Below are 26,150 nucleotides of genomic sequence, written 5' to 3'. Positions count from 1 at the left end.
AGTTTCTATTACTATTAATGTATCAGGTAAACAGTGAAATTTATGCACATAATGCATGGCATGCAACTGCAAGAATGCAACTTGATTGGTTGTACACAATAGGCTTTGTTACTTAATGTAGCAATCATATAATATGATTTTTTATTTTATATTTCTAATATTATAAAAACATGAAAGTTTGTATGGATGTTTGTTACTCTTAGCAACTACTAAACTAATTTGGTTGAATTTTGGAATAGAAATAGGTTTTATTCTAGGCTACTTTTCATCTCCAAAAAAATCCATGGTTCCCTAGGGATTTGTGAAAAACTAAATTCCAAGAGGAAGAAGTTGCGGGCATCCGCTAGTCATGTTTACAAAAATATGCAGTATTGTGGAAATAAAAAATGTGTCAGCTCCGACGCACGAATGGAGTTTACTCTTTTCAATAGCAACGCCTGAAAAGTGAAAGGTGCGCAACCGAGGTGCAGCGCTGCGTGCGCGCCCGCCAACAGCGTCACAAAAAGTGTCACCAAAAACGTGACACTTTTTCGTTAGTTCAGTTGGTTTTACCCCTCGGATTTTTCTCATACCGGGCGCCTTATATATAAAAAATCGATTTTTAAGGAGTAAACTCCAATATATTTATGTATTATATTCAAGTAATTACAGAGATTCAATATATTTATATATATTATTCAATGAATTGGTTGGTTAATGGTTTCACCCACATAGTTCTCATTCCCATGGGAATATAGGGATAAAAAATATATTGATGACACACACAAATGACATGGCTTTCTATTGGTGGAAGAATTTTCAAACTTTGGTTAAGTAGCTCTACAATCTACATATTTATTAACCCCTACAACAACACAAGCTTTATAATATTAAATGAAATTATGAAGTATAAAAATTTTATTTATGGACTTGCTAACCCTGTTGTTGAGGGGTTAAAATATTTCACTGTTTGTCGACCCCTTACTAATCTTTAGTATAATCTTCATACAGGTTTTTCTTATACTCTATAGATAGATTGAGATTGATGTTTGCAGAAATATGAAGAGTTAAAAAAAATATAATACTCTACAGTTAGCCAAACACATTATGTTTAGAACCATTTGACGGCCGCGTGGCGCAGTGGGTAGTGAGAGTGACCCTGCTTTCTTCATCCACGGTTGTGGGTGCGATTCCCACAACTGGAAAATATTTGTGTAATGAGCATGAGTGTTTTCCAGTGTCTGTGTGTATTTATACATTATATAAGTATTTATATGTAGTATATAAATGTATATGAATATTATAATATCAACTATCTTAGCACCCATAACACAAGCTACTCTTTATGCTTACTTTGGGGCTAGATAGTGATGTGTTTAAGTATATTTATTTATTTATTTGTTTTGAACTGTGTGCTGGCGCAAGTTACTTTAATTTTAAAACCTACAGAAAAAAACAAAGTTGGGTTTTTACAATAGTCAATCATGGGATATTATAAAAGATCTTTAATCTATACTAATATTATAAACTGAAGAGTTTATTTGTTTCAATGCTAAACTCAGGAACTACTGGTCCTATTTGAAAATTTCTTTCTGTGTTAGATAGCCTATTTATCGAGGAAGGCTACAGGCTATATATTGTCCCTATATTCCTACAGGAAAGAGAACCACGCGGATAAAACGCGCAGCGTTAGCTAGTTATGAGCATATGCAGAATAAACTTAAATAAATAACAAAGGCTTAATACAAAGCCCAAGCTTGGTCTTGCATATAATATGAATGTAGAGCTCTTTTAAAAAGGATTCTTGTTAACCATGAAACCAATTTTTATACTGAATATGCATCTTACGCGACCTTTAATGTTAATCCCTGCCAAGGTCAAGGATTGCAGATACATACTGCAGCATGAATGCAAAACCGACAAATTAATTACATACGTCCAAATTGCTAAAGTTATTATAGTAATTATGCGTTTAGCTTAATATTCTAATAACTTCGAAATCTACTTATTGTCCAAAATTTACTTTTTCATCCCTTTTTCCAATACATATTTTTTTTTAAATGTTAGTAGTACTACAAAAGGACGAAGTTTTGCGTAGTTGGCACTCAATTATCGAAGAAAATCCTACAGAAAGAAGACGTAAAACGCAAGAATTCGATGATTCAGAAAATCTGCTTTTTAATCGCCTTTTAATGAAATGGCTTACCCGCACTGTATTCATTTCTTACAAAAGATTTTAATTGTGGACCAATACATTTATAACCGTATCGAATTTACGGATATAAAACGAGATGGGAAACTGGATCACATACATTGGGCAGACGCCCGACAACGGTCACTTTCTACGATACAAACAAATTACTCAGATGCAATTAAACTTACCGTTACGCAGATGTTTTCAATGCGTCAGCGTTATTAAACGAGATAAATTAAACTTGAACCACATATATTGTAAATATTTCACATTATCTAACCAGAAGTTATCTTTAATCCAACAAAAAGAGTTTCTTTCACGATGTCGTTTTTTTCAAGTTTCTGAATTGACGTGAACTGAAGAGAAGAAAATGGACGTAAGAATGAGTGTTGCCATTGCCAATATGTAAAATTGAAATACTTTATAGTCCGTGCGAGTTAGCTTGAGACCTATCATGAATGACATTTGCTTAAGGTACTTAGTGGAAAAGAGTTGTGATTTATTTATGCTTTGCGACCGAAGTATCGGTTTCAAGTTTCGACCAAGGTATGAACCAAATTGATTGATTTTTTCCAGTGTTTCAAAATATCATTATATCGAAAAAATCAACTGCAAAGGAAGCGAGGAGGATTGACAATCTTAACTTCATACTCTCGATCAAGATTTCCTATGTGTATTTTCCGCCATCTCAAAAAAAGATTTTCTCAACAAATAAATGTTACTTAAGTATGTAAGTGTAATTAAATAATGTCACAGCTTACATACTTATGTCACGTGTTTAGGTATTTTCGCGCAAATTTCAAATTAATGGATAAAAATCATTTACTAATAACATCTTTTTGAAAAACGATTAAAGTAAGTGGTATAAAATAAAGCTTACCTAAATAATAATAATATTTCAAAGATATGATTTACAACAATTGAATAGTATCTTTCAAAATAATATTTAGAGAATCTGGTCAATTTAATGCAAATAGCATTAGCACATAAAACATTTAGTTAATAAAAATAATGTATTTATTGATAAATAGTGTATTTTACTCGACAAAAATAACAACTCATTTATTGTAATTAAATTAATATTGATTCACCATGATCAATCATTGAAATTAAGTATTAATATCTATCTATAGAATATAAGTATTAATAAAAGCAAGTTTATTTAAAAAAATATGTACTTTATTTATTTAAATGTAAAATATCCGGGTCATTTGTACCTTACTATAATTTTAAATATTTTTAGGGGTGGCAATACTTTTTCATTCTCTTCTGCTCATTCATTTGTCTTTGATTATTGTGATAGGAGCGTAGATTGGAACTTTGACAGCAACTATCTTGCGACCATAGACTGTCTTTGTCCATTCGCTATTACAGCGAGGTTTGAAGCCTGATTGGTCAATACTTGTACTCTATTGGTTGCAATACACCCAAACAATGCTGATACTCCAATAAATTCAATGTGGATGTAATCATTCACGCTTACTGGTTTGTTTTGTTTTTATTTCATTCTTAGACAAAGAGAATGCAAACAGCTCGGCTGGCGCTACGAACGAATGAATAATACATTCTTGTATTCACTCATTCTATTTTTTTATCACAGTTTTTCAAATGGTTTCGAGAGCGTCTGAGAACGAGACGTGTGTCGCGGTTTTTCGTTTCGTGACTACTGTGCGTTCGCAGTTCATATAACCAACTGATAAAAGATTAATAGCGTTTCGTTTGTTTGATTCACCAATAGTGTTTTATAAATTCTAAATTGGAATTGAAAAGAGTAAAAGATCAGTGAATGAGACAATAAACGTACGGTTATGTTGTGTTTTCGTTTGGTATCGATGCAAGATTATTTTATGTCTGAAGAGGCATTTTAACAGCTGTTCGAGCATAGTATGCTTCATATTGTAAGTACATTGATTATACTAAAATAATTTACGAGCATTTATTTATATCTTACACAGTTATTTATTATTATATCTATTTATAATTCATGGTAAACACCTACATATGGCGGGTAGTTCAAAAATAGACTATTCTAAATTCAAATAGGTAAAGGTGCTTATCATTTTGTTATAGCCGTGGTACAAATAAAAATAGTCTAGGAAATTAGACCTATGCGTAGAAAAACATTGAAATTGAAATTAAGAGCACTTACTCTTAATTTATAAGGTAAGGTTTAATAAAGTATATTTATAAGGTATTATAATTATACTTTATTGTAGGTATTATACCTATTAAACATTGAAATTGGAATTAAGAGTAAGTGTAGGTATTATAATATTTTGGCTTTTTAATTTTATTTTCGATTTTTGTTTTTATGTTTTTCTTAATATGCCTGATATAAGAATGCCTGAATAAATGAATTTTATTTAATTTTTTTATTTTATATAATATATAAGAATTTGGTTTCCATTATGCCTACCAACTTATTTGATACAAGTTTCCCAACAATAAAAAAGTAAAAAAAAAATGTTTGAGAGTTTAATTTTTTTACTATAGGTACTTTGTAAACTACCTGAAACTGAAAAAAGGTAAACTATTAATTAAAATCAAACTAGAAACCATTAAGTAAGTTTAAATACCGGTTTTTAAAAAGATCTAATCTACATAATATAGGTACTAATATTATCAATGACATAGGTATTATGATTATGAGATATTATGCATTGAACTGGCTCCGAAACTACTGAAACGATTTGAAAAATTCTCAGGCTGATCCTTTGCGCAAAAAATGAGCTAGCCCTTCTGTCCAAACAATAATCCAAACCATAGTCGTAACTGTATTTTGAAAATTTGACTATTTCCCTATATCTCTAAGCTTTCTGCAGATTTGATGCCACGGACTGTCGGCACACTTGATAGTATGTAAAATGGTCTAGCGTCTAGTCATCATTAGCAATTTTTTTTTGCTAATGATGACCCATTTTCGGCTCACTATTGAGCACGAATCTCCTCTCAGAATGAGGGGTTAGGGCAATAGTCTACCACGCTTGCCTAATGCAGATTGGCAGATTTCACACACGCGGAGAATGAAGAAAATTCTCAGGTATATGTTTCCTCACGATGTGTTTCCTTCTTTGAGGCACGTGATATTTAATTTCATAAGTACGTAACTGAAGAGTTGGAGGTGCATGCCCGGACCGAATCGAAGCTACGCCCTCTGAATCTAAGGCACAGGTCGTAACCACTGGGCTATCACGGCTCTTTGTCTATAGTAGTTTGTAGTAATATACTCGTATTCGTATGTAAGTGGTTGCGCGTGATTCACAAAGATGGCCGCTAAAATGGCGCATGGCGGGGGATTGAACCGTGTTCTACTCGCTACGTGACGAGTTGCACGCAATTCAAACGTTCATTTTCGCAACACAGGGCGAGTTATGGCCTGGCACAGAATTTCGAAGAAAACCTAACTGTACATTAGCTATACTTGGACACTCTCTATACTTGGACACAGGGTTTGTAGCCATGCGGCTCGTTGATTCGCTTTCTACAAACGCTAAAGCTTCGACAACCAACAAAATGTATGGCAATGACATTCACTATCGACAGGTCACGTGATCTAAGTAGTTGTCTAAATCGGATCTGTCATTCACTATCACGGTCACGTGATCACGTTGTCAATCCCATCTGTCATTCCTATAGGTTTTGTTAGTTTTCTAAGCGTTAGCGTTTGTAGAAAGTGAATCGACGTGCCATATGGCTATAAGCCCAGTAGTTACTAGTTAGAGAATGGGGACTGGATATCCTGCCAGTTGTCCGACTACACTTTTCTTCGGATTCATTTTATACCAGCCACACACGGTCAATCATATCGTCAAGTCATAAATATCGTATTAATTTTGGGGGTATGGTTTTTGTATTTTTTACTGTCCACATCCCTAAAGCACGCTGTAGATTTGACAGTATTATGCTTGACCATGTATGACTGGCTTTAAGGCTAAGTTGTAGTAAGTAAGTAACTTCTTGTCAACCACAGTAGAGAAATTTTCTTTACTATGACTCAACCTTAAAGCCAGTCACACTATTAGTATAACTTAGTTTTAGACCCCGAATAAACCGCTAATTAAACATTCTGACAGTGATCATTGTTAAAGCAGTATACACTATACATATCACCTTAAGCCTGGACCCAGCATTGGATAACATGCGTAAGTCTAAGTTCCATATCACCTCTGTTACAATGCCTGGACCTTTAGAGGGCCGTTTTATAGACAGATAGTGATGATTTCATTAGAGGGAACATCGGCATAAAGGGTCGTTAATTCCAGTGGCGTAACTGTACTCGTAGCATCGAAGCTGTGTTGCGAATGCATCGGATGAGCCAAAGAAAAATCGCCATGATGTAATTTTTTCAATGTCAGTTCACTTCTGCCCTTGCATACCTAATGGGGCCCTTTTATTTCTGGGACTCGTGTCATTTTGCCAGCCCTAGTTACGCCACTAATTAGAACCGATGTTAAACGACATCGATGAGAGCCATACCTGTAGTGAGCTGTTAAAATAATGATTATTTGAGTAGGGGGCCCTTTACTTACCGGGACGTTAAAACCAGTGGCGTAATTACGAGTATATATGGCAGCGGTCGGCAGCTCTAAAATTATGCCAGATCGGTTCCATGTTCTTACTTCTGGCCTTGCGGTCAGTTACGCCACTGGTCAGAACCGATGGTAAACAACGACGAGAGCTAGATCCCATTTAAGCGTTAACTAGTCGATTAAAAAAAAAAGTTATTCTCGGTAATTAGATTGAGGCTTCGGCACGTAAGGTGGCACTGGTCGGGATTCGCCTCTGATTCAATTATTCTTTCACATGTTCCATACATGTACATAATTGTATTTGTTAGGACGTCTTTAACTAAGCACGCGACTTTTTGCCGAGCACGTGAAAATAGGATTAAATATGGACGGAGTGGCTAGACGGACGGTGTAATTATTTTTGGTATAGACTATATTATAATGCTGAATTAGGATTGGTGTACTCGTGACTTGAAACTCTACGGCTTCATAGTATCCTAACTAAACTAGAAAGAAAATAAACCAATTTGAAACTTGAATAGTTCAATCATCAGTCTAATGACAGCCATTGACGATCAAGTAAGCTCACATGCATGCAGCGCTAACGTCTTGGCAGCCGATAAAACTGATCGTGTGTTGGTCGCGATCGGCATGGTGTCGTGCACAAGTCGTTAGCGCGGCAGGCATGTGAGCTTACTTGATCGTAAGTGGTTAGCATAAATTAGGTTCAAGTATGGTTTTAACCATAATAGTGCGCGCAAGATAAGTTTCTCACAGACAGACAGATAGACTTTTATTATATTAGCTTCCTTATTCTGAGAATATTAATATGGATACGAATGGGTGTTTGTTTCGTATGCCTTCAGAACTTATTCACTCAATCAATCACAATTTGCATACGCTCTGTCAGGGATACAAGGATAACCTTTCATCCTTGGAAAACAAGTCCTCTTCCCGAGGGATTATTTATATTAGGCGAACGAAAGCCGCAGCCAAAAGATAGTACATATTTATAAAAGAACGATACGCATTGCCAAATATCCGAATGATAGCAAATATCATAGATAAAGTACAGATAAGATAAGATTTCTCGTCGTTAATGTATCGTCAGCCTATACGGATGCATTTTTTCAATTTAGGTCACACAAACATATGGATTTCCTTAGTGCAGTCAGTAAAAGTTCAGTGGCAGATAACGCAGCGATAAACCAACTACAGATGTGCCAACTTGGCAAATTCGTAACACTCCCGATGGTCCGTGTGCATGACCTCACACCCGCGCAGGCCTTTCCCCTCGTCGCCCGCATATCATGGGAGTGTCATCAACGAACTTGCCAAGCTATAGTCAACTCTATACTATACCGACTATACCGACTCGTTGCAGACTTCATTAACAAGTAGTATGAAAGTTTGTACTGACTTACACGTAACTCTCGCATTGGTTATGAAGTTTTTTGTGTTTTTACATCAATTCGATATAGTCTAACGTAATAAATTTAATTTATTCAGTCTTATGACTGAATAAATTAAATTTTAAAAGCTCATAAATATTTACAAAGTAGGTTCCTACTTACATAAATTTAAAAAGTAAGAAATTATTTTTGCAAAAAATACACACCACCTAATTGTTAACCAATGGGCAGGGTTCCCAATACGCTGGAGCTATAATCTCAGGATGGCAAAGTTTATGGTTATACAAGCTACACTACATTTTGTCTATATTGAGTCTATAAACCAGTTTGGATAGTCGACTAGTCGCCCAACATGTCAGTAAACTGTACAGCTGGAAGTTGCCGTGTCTGTAGATGCTAATAATCTTTTTTTAAACCCAGTTCACGTTTATCTCGTGCGGGTCAATGGTTCCTGTTTATTCGGTTAATGACTTTAAATTTAGTGTTTTGTAAACAACTTTCAATGAATTAGAGCTTTGGTTATTTTTATAGTTTGCCACGCATACGCATTATCTATTCAACCAACATGTAGGAGGTTTTGCTTTAGGTAGGCACAACATATGTTACTCCTCATCATTTTCATCATTAACAACCCATATTCGTCTCACTGTTGAGCACGAGTCTCCTCTCAGAATGAGAATGGTTAGGCCTTAGTCCACCACGCTGGCCCAATGCGGTTTGGCAAACTTTACACACGTAGAAGATTAAGAAAATTCTCCATTATGCAGGTTTCCTCACGATGTTTTTCCTTCACCGTTTGAGACACGTGATATTTAATTTCTTAAAATGCACACAACTGAAAAGTTGCGAGGTGCATGCCCCGGACCGGTTTCGAACCCACACCCCCCGGAATCGGAGGCAGAGGTCATATCCACTACTGGGCTATCGGCTCTCAGCTAATGCTCAGCTCAGCTAATTCAGCTAATTAGTAGATGTATGCTTTCAAATGAATAAACTCCTTATAAAGACACAAAGGCATGACTGCGACCGACAGTTAAACCAAACATATAGTTGGTTCCTAAAATTAAAACAAAGGAAACCATTAAAGCATGACTGGACTTATTATGATAAGGTTTAATCAAATATTCCGGTGGTGAAATACTAAGTACGTGTTTAATGCAAACAAAACCTACATCATATAGTTTTCCTGTTAACAATACAATAATACTTATGATTAAAATACCTAACTTGTCTTAGCTTTGAATAGCATTTTATAGGTTCTTAGAGGTATGAATTTTAATTAGACAATATTTGGGGAGACACTGGCAGACACCATTTTCAAAGCAATTTGAGTTTTCCAAAGTAATTACTAATTACTTATTAATCTTGGGCACATTTGCGTTCATACCATCCTATGCCTATAAAGAGGAAGTTTGTGTGGTAATAGAGTCGGTTTAATGAACCGATTTTGAAAATTCTTTTACCAATAGAAAGTCACGTTATTTATGAGTGTCATAGGCTATATGTTTATTTATTTATTTATTTACGTACACTTACAATATACATATAGAGACATACACAAATAATATATAACTAGCTCACATTGACTCATACGTACATCTATGACAAGTGCACACAACATTCACTAAAAACTAAAAAACATGTAAACAGTCAAATACCACACAAGGAACAAAATAATAGATATAACTTAACTTAATTATTATGGGGAAGAACTCACCGACAGATGATCGGTGAGTTTTTTTTAAAGACATTATAAGAATTGGAAAATATGTCGATGCCAGGTATAGAACGTGATAGTTCACTATATTTTGCGCATATACGAGCAACGGGGGCTTGGTTTCCGATATGTTAACCCTGTAATCCCAGGGGAACGGGAACTACGGGTGAAACCGCTCGGTACAGCTATAGCTCGGTAATAAATGAAATCTTTTCACTCATTTCCATGACAACTACGTTGTTAGTGACATTTTATTTTTGGCATCCCATAGAAATAAAGTTCAAATTCTAATACAAAGTGTTAAAAGCGAATATTATATCGATGAATATAAAATAAAGGAATATAAGTCAGAGGATAACAGTTCAATTTCATGATTTTTTTTCGTTGAGTATCAACTAGCGGACGCCCGCGACTTCGTCCACGTGGAATTTTACGTGAAGTTTTTCACAAATCCCTCGGAAACCATGGATTTTTCCGGGATAAAAAGCCTAGCCTATGTGTTAATCCAACTATAATCTATCTCTACTTCAAATTTCAGGTGATTTGGTTCAGTAGCCGAGGCGTGAGAGAGTAACAAACAATCATACATCAAAATCATCAGGTTTTCGCGGGAATCCATGGATTTTTCGGGATAAAAAATAGCCTATGTGATAATCCAGAGAATAAAATCTATTTCCATTCTAAATTTCGGCCAAATCGATTTAGTAGTAGCGGCGTTAAAGAGTAACAAACATACAAACATTCGCGTTTATAATATTATAGTAGGATAGGATATAATGTGTATTAACTATGATGATCTTATAGACGATTTTATTAATTATTTATTTTAATAGATACCTTACACATACCTGCTTTACCAATACCGGAAGTAGGTCGCCAACTGACATATCCGTGAACTAAACTCTTATACTTTCCTCAAACAAACGCAAGGTGTCATCACTAAGGTCACTGTACTTCCGTCCGCAATAATAGGACATTTACAACCTACAGGAAGTTGGAGGCTAAATTTATGCGTAACCGATCGAAGCTTTTTCCTCTTCTGCGCATCCTTTGTTCCTTGTTGGTGAATATTTATAAACGTCTATAAATATTTAGGCTTGCCTTAAACCCCGACTCTATTATCTCACAAACTTCCTCTTTATAATATTGCGATAGTTTGTTGAATTGTACAAATATTTCATCATCACTTATCTAGGAGTACACAAAAAAGGGCTTACAAATTTCATTACCACTTACTAAGGTCACGCGTTGAAGGCTTTTCATTTTACGACTGCGAACTAGTGTCGGTGCTTATCTATTTCCTTATTTGGATACTAACTATTTGAGTTATTTTTACATAAAATTTACAAGAGGACATTATGGTTTATTTTCTTTTTTCACTTTCCCTGTTTATTGAGAGATAAGAGACGAATTCCGTACGCATTGTCGAGTTTTATAACATCTTTACAGAATAGCGATCCTGTATCTTCAAATTAAATTTTTATTTTTCTGAAGGTAGGACTTCAGGGAGAGATCCAGAGACCAAAAACTTTTTTATTTATTTCCTTTGGAAACCGCCTTCAAAACCATCACTAGGTAGCATATAATTTAGTAGCCTAAACCCCACTGTTTCACCCCCGTAGTTCCCATTCCTGCGATAATACGGGGATAAAATACCATATGACACTTACAAATAACGTAGCTTTCTAGTGTTAAAATATTTAAAAAAAACACCTACAATACCACAAACTTTAGCATATTTGCGAATGAATATCTTATATTCGTTGTTCATTCTTGGATTACTTTTTAGTAGCGGACCCGGTTAACCTTCGCTTTGACTCATTCCCTACCTCTATCCCTAACTTACCCCTACAAACCCTTTTGTCGTGAAAGACGGACGGACAGACATTATATTATACTATTATATTATATATAATATTAGTATGGATTATTCTGCTGTACAGATAGGCAATATGTTTTAGGGCTCGTCATCCCGATTCCCGTCACATACCATTGAACATTGTGTTTTACGCATAAAAAATTTGGTCCTCTTGTTAATTATTAATTAAAGTTTTGAAGGGGAGTGGCACAGCATGTGGTACTTTACACGCTCCAAATGTAACGATAACAAAGGAGTTACTAACTGTTAAAGCAAACATATGGTATCCACACACGATCAATATAGACTCAATATGTAGTACACGACTCCCGGTGGTAATGTCCTATCTATTTTTAAAAGAGACGCATGTGCATACTCCCTGTAATGTTTATTTTTATTTGATTGATTTTAACAGTTATCATAATTTAGCGTTCCGGTACGAACGTGTAGAAACCAAAAGGGGTGTGGATTTTCATCCTACTCCTTACAAGTTAGCCCGTTTCCATCTTAGATTGCATCATCACTCACCATCCCGTGAGATTGTAGTAGTATACAAGGGCTAACTTGTAAAGAATTTTAAACAATCATCATCACCATCACCATCATCATCATCATCATCATCATCATCATCATCATCATCATCATCATCATCATCATCATCATCATCATCATCATCATCATCATCATGATCATCATCATCATCATCATCATCATCATCATTCTCACCCAATAATAACGGCCAACTACAGGGTCCAGTGGCGCCAGACGCCCCGCGGTTTCACCCGCGTAGTTTCCGTTCCCGTGAGAATACAGAGATAAACTATAGCCTATGGTACTCACAAATAACGTGGCTTTGTAGTGGTAGAAGAATTATCAAAATCGGTTCAGTATATCCAGATTTTACCTCGTACATTACCTACCACTTTACCTCCATGTAATGGAATTCACTGTACCTACTGATCTTTTTTGTATTTGAAAATATTCTTTTAGTACGAATAGGTAACATGGATTTTTTTGCTACAAACTAGAAACTATACAACAGTCGTTAAATGTGAAACCAAGGTTTTGGTTTTAGAGTTTTCCTTATCAATGCATCACGACCACGAGCCGAAAGTTGAATATTTATATATACACACGTGCAAAGATATTATATACTGTTAGATGTGTTTCTAGCGCATGAAAAATGAGGCGCTCAAAAGAGGAAATTTATAGTCAAACAACGAACATGTCAACAATGTCAAGTTGTGTGTTCAGGAAGTGTAAAAACTATATATGTACACATAAATATAGATAAAATTGTGCATATGTGCGCTCAGTATTGTAGTCTATTATTCGTATCACTTTTTGCGATGATTTTGTACGTAACCGATCTATAGTATAAAATTATCATTGCTTACTTGATATGAATATTACTCGTATATTATAATAAATTAACCAGACACTAGAATAAGTAATGGAAGTAGAATTTGTAATAAAAATTCTAGAAGTTTTAAAAACACTTAATTACAAATATCTATCTATTCACAAACTAATTTACTAAACATATTTTTGTTTTTAAATACAATCAATATTTCTTTCCCTCCAATTAGCCGCTTACTTGCTCGACTTGGTGAGGCACTGCCATGCCCCCAGATGGAGTTTGGGGTCGACAATATTTTAAAGGACGGGAATCGAATCCATGACCTCTGTGTGTTGAATCCTATAACGAGCTATTGAGGCGTAGTGTATGTTTCGATTTGGTTTCCTTTTAATGGTGTTTAGGGGCAGGATTACGTCTGCCAGCTAGTCTAGAATAAGAATTGTAGTGGCTTAGATTAAAACAGAGTAAAAAGAAAAACCATTTCATATAAGGACTATTTAAAATAATCATAACAGTGGCGTGCATTTCATACATGCATTAAAGCGCTGCATACCCTAAGATATGGTTTCTTAATGCTTATGAAATTCAGATTTTTCCCATTTGGTTAATTTGTCTTGATAGTGCATACCCTGATCGACAACTTTATGCACGCCACTAAATCACTATAAATAAGACTAAATTATAATATTTTCCGTTAAGATGAGCTATCAACCTTTGTGTTAAATACCCGACCTTGGTTTCTATTGAAATAATATATTTGACAAATTATTTGTTATTGTGCAGTGGCCCCGGCGATTTTTTCTCACGTGCCGAAGTTACTGTGTGATTGGTATCACAACCTCGATGACAGCGATGACACAACGATGAGGCAAATTAAATGCAAACAGTAGTCAATAGTTATGGAGTTGACATATTATGTAGACTAGTAAATGCCTCCGCGGTTTCACCTGTGTAGTTCTCATGCGAACATTGTTTTAGCTCCTGGTCTTCCAGGCCCTATTATGGCATCAAAACAGTTTCTCATCCTATTTACAGGTTCGAACAAGCTATGAAAGTCACGCATGGAATACTGCAGTCTCGATTGATGGGTCTGCTTAATACCAGCTTTTTTTTTCATCAGCATTAGACTCGGTTTATTGTCGCGCTAGTTGTATCGGTGATGAATCGCTGACTGTAACGAAAATGCAAAGGCTACAACATCGACTTCTGGCAGTCCACTAATCCGCATCGTACGTATCGGACGGATCGTATCAAACAGATTTTTAATTTTACGGTAGATAAAATCCGTTCGTTGCGATCCGTATTATCCGGATCAGTGGACGCACTTGTATGACTGTCTATACAAAGAATACTAAAATCCGTTTAATGCGATGCGTCCGTAACGTACGATGCGGATATGTGGATGCCTGTCATTAGCGTCGCCTGTCTATCGGTTTTTTACCGGATATAGGACCTACTTCGGAGAGTGTGCACAGGAACTTATCAATCTAGCTCCTGCATTTCCATTCTTCTATAGAACAGCGATACGTTCTTGATGTCCAGTCTAATCCTTTCCAGCTTCTGCGTTTCCTAACACTTATTTGTGCATCTTCTAGGATCGCGCTTCATTCTCTCTCATCATTGCTTTCCACCAAGCATGATTGTATTCAAGCGCAAGCCTATTCTGAATAAAAAAATTGGTTCATAAATGACGAAATAATAATAAATTAAATTAAAAAAAAACATACGCGTCGAATTTGCCTGAATAGCTCAACGGTAAGAGCGGTCGGACTCATCACCGAGGGGTGGTGGTTCGATCCCCGCCCCGTTGGTCTATTGTCGTACCCACTCCTGACACAGTCTTTCCCGACTAATTGGAGGGGAATGGGAATATTGGTCATATTAAAAATTGAGAACCTCCTTTTTTGAAGTCGGTTAATTCGGATACGAATTCACTATTATACTTATATTATATTGCGCATGTCTAAGATCAGGTTTTAGGTTTTCATTTTCATTTATTTTTCGCAACCTTATGTTAGATTTGCTGTACATCAGAATATAAATGTCGATTATAAATCAATGAAGTCTTTTTTTGCTGACTATCGGCACTTTGATCACTCAAAGAATAAATAAAGTGTTAATTTCAATTGCTTTATTGAGGTTTGACTTTATTGCACCAGGATGATTAAACCGACAAGGTCTTTGTGATACAGCACTTCATATACGAGTTGATAAGATATTGCAGTAGATAATTCTATTTAAAGTTATAAAAGTAAAAGTTTACTATCTTTTATTTAAAGTATAGTTTCTCAACTTTGATGTTAATGCCCTCTTGTGTTTGAAACTTTCAGGGTGACAGTAGAAGAAAATGAAGATGAGATACAGATAGACTAGTACCGTCAACATTTTTGGAATACTGTTAAATACTAATACCTCGAGTTAAAATACGTGACGTAGCTCATTCGACTCCTCATGACGTCAAAAATTTCATACCTGCACATAATCAATGGGGATGATGACTAGGTTTGAATATATTGATTTTTATGATACATTCGTGTAAATAAGGTCAATGTTAACTCATTTATACATAAAAAGCAAAGATTGTGTAAATAAATAAGATTATAAAATTTTAAAATCTATTAAAAATATTTTATCATAATTAGACGAAAATTCATACAGTTTAATAAATGAACTATAAACATAAACACAGAAATAACAAAGATATTAGTAATTTTGTTTAAACGCCTATACAAAACTAATGATCATCAATTGCCTACGACGTCATAAGTTCGTACCATTTTGTATGGGGCGTTTTTCAGGGATCCGCGGCAGCGCCGCATATCTGACCCTTCAAATACCTGTAGCTCCGAAAGTAATGATCGCAGATACCCTGTTACTTTTACAAAATTGCTTTGCTATTAGCATACTCTTAATTTATATACAATTTAAAAACTGTCATCATCCCTATTCCAAAGTTATAAACAATAAAAGATTATTAACAATGGGGGTATACAAATACATTAATGGAAATTACTCCAAAACAAAGTTAAGTTAAGAATCATATTGTAAAAATTCTCTAACACCAACAGTGGTGTTAGAGAATTATGTAATAAACGTATTTTTATATGTGGTATCAGTATTTAACGCTGTTTCTGTGATGTTGACTGGACTAGACAGGGGAATTACATATTGGGGATATAACTTTTGAATATATTGATTTTTATGAGACTTAAGATAAAAAATTAGGGCTTGGGAAAATCCATGACTCAAATCATAAATTTTGATTACTATTTTTAATTTAACTTTTTATTTACAGTTTGAAAATTTTTACTACCTAAACAAAGTAATTTAATATTCTTAATCGAATATTTATTAAGATCGTCATTATTGGCTTATTTAATAGATAATAGCTCACTCCTACCAACCGACCAGTTGTAAGGATGGATGTGTGGATGTTTGTTACACTTTCATGCCGAAACTACTGAACCGATTTTGCTGAAATTTGGAATGGAGATTGATTAAACCTTAGATTAAAACATAGGCTCCTTTTAATTCCGGAAAAGTCTATGGTTTCCGCAAGATTATTAAAAATCTGAACTTCACGCGGACGAAGTCGCGGGCGTCTGCAATTCTCATAACTTAGGTTCATATTCATAAATACAGGGTGTCCCGTAAATATTACGACATACTTTAAAAGGCTGACACCAAGGCCTACTAAAATAACGCAATATATATAATGTTAGCCCTAGTTTTACAGTTTTTAACCTACCCCGTTGTTGGAAAAATATTACTTTGCAGTAGAAAAAAAATGAATTTTTATCACTTGATTCAATATAAATTACCAAGTACAAAATCAACACTTACTTAAGTAGTTTTCAGCACAGTGGTATTACTAAATTTCACTGAAGGTAGGATTTTTTGTATTTTGCACAAAAATCGATATAGGTAATTTAAAAACCGTAAAATTTCGGCTAACATATATTGCGTTATTTTAGTAGACTTTGGAGTCAGCTATCACCCTGTAAAATATGTCGTACTATTTACGAGACACCCTGTATAATAATATAAAGATTATAAATACTATAAATATAAATCAAACTGCAAGGTCTTTCACTTTCGCTCTGTTATGTAGCTGCACTGGAAATCGGGGCCGTTAAATCCAAGCTGTGGTGAAATGTAGTTATATGCCGTAATCTGTATATTGGTATTTATCTTTTGCTAGCTCACGTAACGATTTAAAAGCCAAGTATTGTTATTATTAGTAGTGGATATGACCTCTGCCTCCGATTCTCGAGGGTGTGGGTTCGAATCCGGTCCGGGGGATGTACCTCAAACTTTTCAGTTGTGTGCATTTTAAGAAATTAAATATCACGTGTCTCAAACGGTGAAGGAAAACGTCGTGAGGAAACCTGCATACCAGAGAATTATCTTAATTCTCTGCGTGTATAAAGTCTGCCAATCCGCATTGGGCCAGCGTGGTGGACTATTGGCTTGACGCGTCTCATTCTGAGAGGAGACTCGAGCACAGCAGTGAGCCGAATATGGGTTGATAAAAAAAAATATTAATATCCTTACTAATATTATATCGCTTCTTTTATACAATTTTTGTTCTTTGTAGATATTATATTCTTTATTGTAGTGTACAAATAAATTGAAAAAAATAAAAATAATATTATAGATGCGAATGTGAATTTGTTTGTTATACTTTCACTACCTCACTACTGAAACGACTATGAAATTTCTTTCGCCAATGGAAAGCTACCTTATCAGCGAGTATCAAAGGCCATCCGAAACGGGAACTACGCGGATGAAACCCCTGATAGAACATTTAAGTAAATCTAATTTTTCATCAATTCATAAATTACACTTGATTCTTTTCATTTGTCCAATTTAGTATTTAAATTATCAGATTTAATAAAATAATCTTTATCTCATTTACAAAGGACACCGCTATGAATGTCGTATGTTTATTAATTTAAACATGTCGCAAATTATTAGTAAATTATTATCATGAAAATGTCATATTTACATACGGATACAATAATGTGGTTATTTAAAGTAAAGTCCCTATAAGAGGATTTAGAAAAAAATCACATTAATAAAATTTCAATTATAAGTTTTTAGACCATATTGTTATTATTTGCAAAACAAGTTTCACATATATCCAGGGTCCACTTAAGCAGGGAATTAATAGGTTTTAGATGAAGGTATAGGTCGCTGTTTTAGATAGGACAAAGGACCAATTTTAGTCAGACCAAAATAAAACAAGACCCGTTTGCCGAAAATGGGTTTATGTTTTAGTAAAGGTCATTTGAATTTTCATGTGAAAATTTTTCATAAATTTAATTTAGAAAAGAACTCAATAGTATAATAAACCTATTATTATCTATAAGTTTTAAGTCCTTAAATGGAAGTTATGACTTAACTAATTTTCCTAATTTAACTAACTAGTATATACTTATTATAGTAGCTTAGTTCTTCTTTTATATCCTTTTTATAACAAACAGAGGAGTGCGTTTCCGCATGGAATTTAGTTGCTTGAATACCTACCTAATAGTTTCCTCTGTCTAATATAATTAAATCTACTTTTAAAGAAATACGTTTATTTATTTTATCATTTAGTCATTTAGTGATGATCTTTGCCGCTGTTTACCATGTTTGACATTTAAGTATATTATCACACTAATATCACACTTCACATCACACTATCACACTTCACACTAATATTATAAAGGCGAAAGTTTGTGTGTAAGTGTGTAAGTATGTTTGTTCCTCTTTTACGCTGCGGCTACTGAAGCGATTTCGAATGGAAATAGATTTTACTCTGGATTAACACATAGGCTATTTTTCTCCCGGAAAAATCCATGGTTCCAAAACTGAATTCCCCGCAGACGTAGTCGCGGGCGTCCGCTAGTTTGACATAAATAGCGACTATTTAATCATATTCTACCTATAATAACTTAAAGTGTAAGTATGAACTATTGATATTTATTCTCATCAAGCAATTAATTACACTCAAGGTTTATCGAGTAACACCTACGTTTTATTGTTGTAGTAGTTATCTCCGCCGCCGTGATAGCCCAGTGGATATGACCTCTGCCTCCGATTCCGGAGGGTGTGGGTTCGAATCCGGTCCGGGGCATGCACCTCCAACTTTTCAGTTGTGTGCATTTTAAGAAATTAAATATCACGTGTCTCAATCGGTGAAGGAAAACATCGTGAAGAAACCTGCATACCAGAGAATTATCTTAATTCTTTGCGTGTGTGAAGTCTGCCAATCCGCATTGGGGGACTATTGGCCTTATCCCTCTCATTCTGAGAGGAGACTCGAGCTCAGCAGTGAGCCGAATATGGGTTGATGACTACGAGTAGTTATCTCAAATTTATTTTGTCTACAGTGAACTACTTCAGACATAACAGCCGAGATATAACTCGTAGTGATTATGTTCGTGATCAGAATATTATACCAACTTGATACGAGTGGATGTCGTAAAAGGAAATCTATGTTTAATACATACGAGTACCTATCTACACTATAATCTATACTAATATTATAAAGCTGAAGAGTTTGTTTGTTTGCACGCGCTAATCTCAGGAACTACTGGTCTGATTTGAAAAATTCTTCCAGTGTCAGATAGCCCATTTATCGAGGTAGGCTATATATATTACCCCGTTTTCCTACGGGATCGGGAACCACCTGGGTAAAACCGCGCGGCGTCAGCTAGTAATATAATTAAAAGGATAGATTTGTTTGCCGAAATTACTGGACCGATTGCAATTTTTTTTTCACCAATGGAAAGCTTTACTATTAGCAAGTCACTCAAGCTATATTTTATCTCTATATTCCCATGGGAACGGAACTACGCGGGTAAAACTGCGGGGGCAACGCTAGTAATCTATACAAAGTATACAGCTGTAAAGGTGTGTAATAGGCTTTTAAATACATAGGTACGTAAAAAGTGTTGGTGTTGCAAATTAGTAAGAATGAGGCGATTTTCACACGCGACGCACCTTCAAAAATCCATTGCGGGCGGTGCTCTGTGTTAATCTCTTGAAACCACACAACATGTACAATCATCATCATCGAAATTCCACATGAACCTGGACATAATACTCCTCTAAAGACTTTCAAACTCCACTAACTTGAACAGCCTACATTCAGCTATTCTGGAAACTCGCGTGATGTGCATCTTGCTTATTCAACAATGATCGTCGAGCAATGTCGGTAACTAACGGTGGTAAAGTCTTCACAAATAGTCAAAAGGCCCATTCCCGGCTTTGGCCTACCCTAACCACCGGCAATTTACTTATAAAAAAACTTAATTATTCTACTTTTATAAAGAAGAAACTACTTTTATAAGAAAATACTATTTTATCAAAAAAAGTTTGCTACAACTTTTTACGACATTTTTAATATATCTTTAATTTGACTCCAACGGGGACAGACAAAGATCGTTGACCATACAGCCTGCGTTTTAGGACATTTTTTGAAGACTTATGGTTGGTTTGTTCATTCGTTTACTTGTTTGTTAAGCTTGTTGGTACACAGACAAAAATATTACTTATTCTATACAGCTTCAAATGTTACTTTCCCGCTTTGGTAATTTGGTAGAACCATAAAATCTTAAAACTATATAGCGGCGTACTTTTTGAGCAAAATGAGCGATAAAAATTTACTAAACCAAATATTTATACATCATATTATACCTGGATTTCCGGGGCCACTGTTGTATTGGCCGGGTAGGCACAAAAATACCCTGCTTATTCTGAGGATTAATTACAAACCTGTATTAGGGATGGAATTCAAGAAATTACTACTTTAATGTTATATAATTTTTTCTTTTCATACTTTTTTATAATTTTATAACTTGTTATTAGTTTTAATTTGGTTTAGCTTTGAATATAGGTTTATGTTGCCTGTTTTCGTGGTGGCACTTGGAACAGGGTTCTAACTGAAAATCAGCGCTGTATGTTCTTTGTTTATGGGGAGCATACAGCAATATGCTGAGCTAGGACCTTTTTCTAGGTTATGCCACATATCGCAGGGTATTATTCATTCGCATTCTTAAATAATTGTGATGTGTGGCAAAATGAAATAATAAATATATATTTCTTTCAAATTTTCCATTTTGTAGGTAGAATTTTCACGTACAGTGCCAATACACCCTAGTGTGCCAATACGCTTGAAAAACCTTGTTCACGCCTTAGATTCTGTGGTATTACCAAATTGTTGCGTCGCTAAAGTACAAGTAAAATGGAATTAACTGATTTAAAATTTATAAATCCAAATACAACACGTATTATAGAGACATTCAAATCGCGTATTTGCTTTTATTACATGAGCAATGCAACAGTCCGTTCTGCGGACGTAGATGGAATACTTTTTAACTTATTTGTAGCATCTCAATGCCACTGAAATGGCACAACGGCTCAATAAACACATGTAATGCCGGTCACACACTGCCAAGTGTTACAAGCCCTCGAATACGTGTATGTTAACATTCATAATTTAGGGTACGGGTAGGGTAGGGTAGGAGTAGGGTAAGGTAGGGTAGGAGTAGTGTAGGGATAGGGAAGAAGTGCACATAAGTCAAAGCAAAGCTTTACCGGGTCCACTAGTATGATTATAAAACGGAGGTGTTTAAATATACATAAAGACAAAGGTTACTCATCATAAAATAACAAAAAGCGGCCAAAAATACATGATCGTTGTATGATAGACTATATTTTTTTTATTCTGTTTTTTTTTTAGTATTTGTTGTTATAGCGATAGGTAAGTAACAGAAGTAAACCAACAGTGCAGCTGTCATAATTATGATAAAGCCTGGTGACAGTTTGACGGAGTCCTGTTTTACGGAAACCTAAGAAATATCGAAATATGTTTATTGGCGTGGTTTTGATATTTTATTACAGGCCACATACCTACAGTCGCTGCAGACAGCGCTGTTATACTTGACCGTGTGTGACCGGCTTAAAGTTTTACACGCAAACATAATATCACATGCATATGCAGTACACTATGCCACCCCACCCCCCCATGTTCCAGGTGTTTTGTTTAATTTAAAAAACGACTTTATTACAAGCGACGTACAGTCCATTTCTCTGTAACATTTCCACTTTCGATAATCGAAAACGAGCTTACTTTTGAAGTATTACAGTTTGCATATCAACAAGTAATATGTAACTGCTTCGTTAATCTTGTTGCTAAAGTCAGCTGTTGCGTACTACTACACTAGTAGAAGCCCGCGACATCGTCCGTGTAAAAAATCTTTCGAATTTTAAAGTAGGTACAGACTTTCATACAAGGTTCCCTTACCTATTAATAGGTTAGTTGACACTTTTTAAATGGTCTTAAATTGTTCATTATCGTTCTACTTACTACATTGAATAATAATTTTTCATATTTTTTGAGACGTGATCAGTGGATGCCTACCATTAAGATAGGCGTCCACGTATCCGCAAACGATGCGTATCAGTGGACGCACTTGTATGATAATTCTATACAAAGAATACTTGCGATGCGGATATGTGAACACTTACCATTATAAACCAAAATACAGAGAAGCAAAGGCCTTCCGTTTTAGTATATTTCTAGCGGACTCGCCACGTTATCTCATTCAAAAAAAAGTAACCCTGTTACTCGCCGATAATGTAGCTTCGGCTTACTTAGTTGTTTAGGCGTGAGATCGTAACAAACGTAACTCTCTTGCGTATTTTATCTATCTCCATTCCTTAACGAAATCCAGTCCTAAGTTATTGAGTAACAATCATCCATACAAACTTTCGCGTTTATAATAGTGAGAAGTATGGATTGTATTGGCTTATGATCGAATGTGACCCAAAATACAAAGACCTCAAACATCGTTAGTAATATGTAAATTGTAAATACATTTATCTTAATAGTCCAGTCAGAATCCTTGAGAACACAAAACACACAACCTATACGAGCATGCAATATTGACCGTGTTTGAGATTATCATCATTATCATAATTTATCTTATACGAGTAGGTACTTTACATCGTATTGCCCCGCGGTTTCACCTGCGTAGTTCCCGTTCCAGTGAGAATACGGGGATAAAATATAGCCTATGACACTCACAAATAACGGGGCTTCTATTAGTGAAAGAATTTTCACAATCGGTTCTATAGTTCCAGAGATTATCCTTTTGTAATATTAGGATACTCTTGATCATAACTTGAACCTTATTATGTAACTTAATTAATATTTTACTTTACATTCGAATTATTTTACTAAGGCTAATTACGACCGACGGACTAAAGGTCCGTTTATATGTACAGACATTTAGCGTGGCAGACAAAATAATATTCTTCTACTAGTTGACGCCGCGCGATTTCATCCGCGTGGTTCCCGTACCCGTAGGAATACGGGAATAGCCTATAGCCTTCCGCGATGAATATCTAACACTGAAAGAATTTTTCAAATCGGACCAGTAGTTCCTAAGATTAGCGCGTTCAAGCAAACAAACTCTTCAGCTTTATAATATTAGCTCAGAATACAGAAAACCACCAGAAGCCACGTTTAGATGTCATTCTATAGTGCGCAGTGTGTCCAAAAATTGTACACAACAGCCTGCACTCGTCGCAATTCTCACCCGCGTAATGTTGCTAGTACATGAGGCTGTTAAATTTTTCCCTATTTTGTGGTAAAAATTTATAATGTTAAAAGGAAAACAATAAGTGTACAGTTCATCACATTAAATGTTAACTTGTATGGTAAATAATAAAAACAGTGGGACCAGTTTTGTAGTGATTGCTAAGAGTCAGCAAGAAAATAAACTCTAAAAAATTTAAGACAAGGACAAATAAATAATAGATATAATAAGACGGTTATTATAAAACTTATCAACTAACAAACTAAAGAAATACATATTTACAATAATAATTTTATATATTCCATATAATTATATTATATTATTATTATAAATATGTATTTCAATCGTGTGCACAGTTATTATTATCTCGTCTTATTTCTCTAATTTTTATGTCTCTTAAAATTCAAGTATAAATAAGGCCATTGAATTGGTTTAATATCTTTTAAGAATGTGTTTTGAAGATAAAAATATTTTATTTAATCCTCTTGCTCAAACAAACAAGCAAACAAGTAGGTACACAAACAAACAAAAGACCAAACAAGCACACGAAAACAAACAAATGTGCAAACAAACACACAAACAGACAAGAACGAACGAACTTATTATAATATAGCACGCCATTGTTATTTGTAAAATTTTAAAGCTTTAAGATTATTTTACACTTTCTTTATCTGCGCTGATTACCACAATTTTATTTCAACTTAATTGCCGGAACCTATGCCTACCTATTTAGTTGATTAATATTTTACATAAATAATAAATCCTTGAATTGAAATTAAAAGTAGGGAAAATCAAAACAATTACATTGGCAACACTTGAAATGAAGTCATCGGTTTCTATGACAACTAAATTCACGTAAAAATTATTCATTATTTTAACATAAGAATATTTATTTGTGCTACTTACACGTGAAATGTGATCCTATTCAGTTTCTTTTTTTTACCAACGGCATTTTTACACGAAGGAATAGCACAAGACGGCTTAATTTAATTAAATTTGTCACCTGTATAGCACGTCAAACAACACGACAAACACAGAGTGAGTAATCGTAAAATGTGTAGTTTAAATGGCTTCACTTCTTTGCGCTATCATTCCTTCTGGTGGTTTTCTGTATTCTGAGAATATTAGTATAGATACAGTGGTTATTGACATATTTATAGTACAGTCTGTCAACGTATGCGCGGCCGTGTTACGATAGATATAAATACGTCAATAAACACTGTATAGAAGAATATTATTTTGTCTGCCACGGCACGTGTCTGGCACGATAAGTGTCTGTCGATATAAACGGACCTTAATGTGTAATACGAGGAACAAGACACAACTCCAGGCTGAGAATTTTCACTGAAAAATTCTAATGGTAGACGTCCACTGATCCGCATCGTACGTATTGGGCGCATCGCATAAAACGGATTTTTAATTTTACGGTAGATAAAATCTGTTCGATGCGATCCGTAGGATGCGGATCGATAGACGCACTTGGACTGTGTATACAAAGAATACTAAAATCCGTTTGATGCGATGGATGGCGTGCGTTGTAGATCTGTTATGCCTGCCATAATACTTCAAAGCCCGGCTCAGGATTTGAACCCTGAACTTTGTGATCCAAAGCTTGCTAACAACTGCGCCAACGAGGTAGTTTTTTGTATGATGTTATGTTTGCTTATTATATAATAATGTTTTTATTTTACCTACTGTTAACTTTTTGCTAAACTTTTTAATGTTTAACAAAAACACGGATCTCTAGAGAATTCCTTTTACTCGTATTCATCGCTTTTTAATTAAGGCAGTTCTATTTTTGTTTAATTAATATTTAAATTATACATTTTTTTATACCACGTTAACTTTACGTAATACTAGAAGTTAAACATCTCAATGTTAATTTATAATCAACGAAACAGAAACAACAAATTATATTTTTTAATATAAACACTAAGATTTTATCTTGATTATATAATGAAAAAAACACTATTACACCAAAATTTTACAAATTAAATTAAATGGAAAACAAGTTACAGGTATGGTGTAAAGGCGGCCTTATCTCTAAAGTAATATCATCCAGGTAAGAGTTAATCATAAAGAGTTTAAGTAAACAAAGAGAAGAGGCTGGTGCGCAAATGTCAACTTAAATACAGTACAAAAAAAAAACAAAAAAATAATAATAATATTTTTTATATGTATATAAATCGTTCTCTCATACTGTGCAAATAAATATGACTTACATTTAATTTACTAGCGCTCAAGCTTTGCTTTGACTTATGTGTACTTTTTCCCTACCCCTACCCTACCTCTTCACTACCCTTTCCTACCCCTTGTGAGTGTCATAGGCTATATTTTATCCCCGTATTCTCACGGGAACGGTAATTACGCGATAGAAACCGCGGGGCGTCGGCTAGTTAACGAATAATTTAAAAAGAATAATATAGAATTTAGAATTATATAAAAATGTAATTTTATTATGTACTTTCATAAATATCATATTTCATGATCTTAATATATAAATGCGAAAGGTCATTCATCACGATATCTC

At 34.7% G+C, this 26,150-nt stretch overlaps 2 protein-coding genes across 2 annotated transcripts in view; one reads left to right on the top strand and one right to left on the bottom strand.

Moving 5' to 3' along the window:
- LOC112050967 (protein mini spindles) overlaps nucleotides 1-2,552 on the bottom strand; it is a 45,300-nt gene extending 42,748 nt beyond the window's left edge. Inside the window, exon 1 of the mRNA XM_052888643.1 lies at nucleotides 2,362-2,552. The gene's annotated coding sequence lies outside the window, so the exon portion shown is untranslated. The remainder of the gene's footprint in view (nucleotides 1-2,361) is intronic.
- Nucleotides 2,553-3,683: 1,131 nt separating this feature from the next.
- Nucleotides 3,684-26,150, top strand: part of LOC112053181 (E3 ubiquitin-protein ligase goliath) — a 126,725-nt gene continuing 104,258 nt past the window's right edge. Inside the window, exon 1 of the mRNA XM_052888644.1 lies at nucleotides 3,684-4,071. The gene's annotated coding sequence lies outside the window, so the exon portion shown is untranslated. The remainder of the gene's footprint in view (nucleotides 4,072-26,150) is intronic.

Source organism: Bicyclus anynana, chromosome 23 (assembly GCF_947172395.1).
Source record: "Bicyclus anynana chromosome 23, ilBicAnyn1.1, whole genome shotgun sequence".
Taxonomy (NCBI): Eukaryota; Metazoa; Arthropoda; class Insecta; order Lepidoptera; family Nymphalidae; genus Bicyclus; species Bicyclus anynana.
Note: the sequence above shows the minus strand (reverse complement) of the source record. Positions and strands in the feature narration are given on the sequence as shown.